Consider the following 1,812-nt stretch of genomic DNA (forward strand, 5'->3'; position numbering starts at 1 on the left):
TAATGGCTTTCATCTATTCAGAGGGCTCTGCCCTCTCAACCTAAATACCTCCTGAAAGGCCCCACCTCCTAGCACTGTTGCACTGAGGTTTAAGCTTCTAACACGTGAATTTTGGGGGTCACATTTAGACCATAGTGGTTATCTATGGCTAAATATCCTGAATATCATCACCAATATCTACTCTTTTCTCTGGACCATTTTTCCTTCCTTTTTCAAATTTTACCTATTTATACGATAATTTTGCATTACATTAGGATCCAGAGAGAGCTGATAATCAAGTGTATATTTACTTGACAGTGAGAATTAACATGGCACTATATTTGGTTAATGAATTTTGACAAGAATTTTTTGGAGAAAATGTCCTAATGCAAAGAATTAGTATTATTACAAGTTATAGACTTCCAGTTTTATGCCTTCCCAGTAGAGGTGATATTTTGAGGCATTTAGGCCATTATTATACTTCACATTTCTTTATAGAAGGTCACTTACTCTGCATGGGGTGGCCTAGCCAAGACTGAAAGAATATACTTGGAAAGCTTAGGATCTTTCAATCAATCACGGTATGTCAGAGCTGTAAGACACCTCAGGGATCACTGGGTTTAGCCCACAGACAGCAGATTAAGTGCAAGGACTGAAACAAGAACTCAAGTATTGTGATTGCTAGATTAACTATTGTTGTGTAGTAAGGTTAGTATGTTCACTTTGAATTTCTTTTCAGTAAATAAGGATTATCTTTATCATTAAAATTACTCCCATTAACATTGAGGTTCTGAATGCTTCAAATATGGATATTACCTATTGCACAATGTAGCACATATAAAACAAGCCAATATTTCATTGCTCTTTTCTCTGATTTCCTACTATTAATATAGTATGCATCATTGATCTGAAATTTATATTTTGGAGTTAGCTTTAAAAATTGAATCGCAAAGAATTATCTTCCTTAGCTTGGACTGACTGCTGATATATTTATGCTTCTCTTTATCTTGTGTCTTTAAGCTTTTCTCCCTTTTCCCAATATTATTGTCTCTGCAGGCAGCAGCGTGGAATTTGATTGGTGTGCTGTCTCCAGTATCCGCACACTGCGTCAACTTGGCAAGAAGACAGTGGTGGTGAATTGCAACCCTGAGACTGTGAGCACAGACTTTGATGAGTGTGACAAATTGTACTTTGAAGAGTTGTCTTTGGAGAGAATACTAGACATCTACCATCAGGAGGTAAAAAAAGAAAAAAAAAACAAAAAAAAGAAGATATATACAGTGCACACTTTATATATGTGTATTCATGTATGTAGATTTACATTGTAATTCCCCTTAGGAAGAGGAACTGCCAGTGCCTTCCATTGCTTAATGTTGTAATGAAACTCTAAAAAAAAAACATCACTCCAGACTTTTTGAGGCCCTGGCACAGAGTGATTATTTTTCATGTAACATTCACTTTTTCTTTCTAAGCTTTCCATACTGAAAACTCTACTTGGTATCATAACATGTGCCAGCCACATGGTAACTAGTACAAGATGGCCCCTCATAAATATTTTGCAGAGTGATTTAATTGGTTATTTAGTCATATAACAAACAGCCTCTTTCTAGTTCATGTGATATGGTTTAATGGTGAACGGTTCCCAGAAGAGTCAATTGTTCACACAAGACCAGTTAATTCCTTGCTCCATCAGATGAAGCTATTAACCTTCAGTTTAAGATCAGTGAGTCTATTCTGAATTTTGAATGATTTTGGTTTCTTTATAGCCTTCACTTACAGTTGCTCCTCCATTCCCACTCCAATACTATTGAGTGCAACTGCACTGTGGTTTCA

General features: G+C 36.1%; 1 protein-coding gene across 1 annotated transcript in view; it reads left to right on the plus strand.

Moving 5' to 3' along the window:
• Positions 1–1,812, plus strand: part of CPS1 (carbamoyl-phosphate synthase 1, mitochondrial) — a gene marked incomplete at its 3' end in the record, with an annotated part of 194,188 nt that overhangs the window by 133,356 nt on the left and 59,020 nt on the right. The window lies entirely within an intron of this gene.

Source organism: Propithecus coquereli, unplaced genomic scaffold, assembly GCF_000956105.1.
Source record: "Propithecus coquereli isolate 6110/MARCELLA unplaced genomic scaffold, Pcoq_1.0 Scaffold70, whole genome shotgun sequence".
NCBI lineage: Eukaryota > Metazoa > Chordata > Mammalia > Primates > Indriidae > Propithecus > Propithecus coquereli.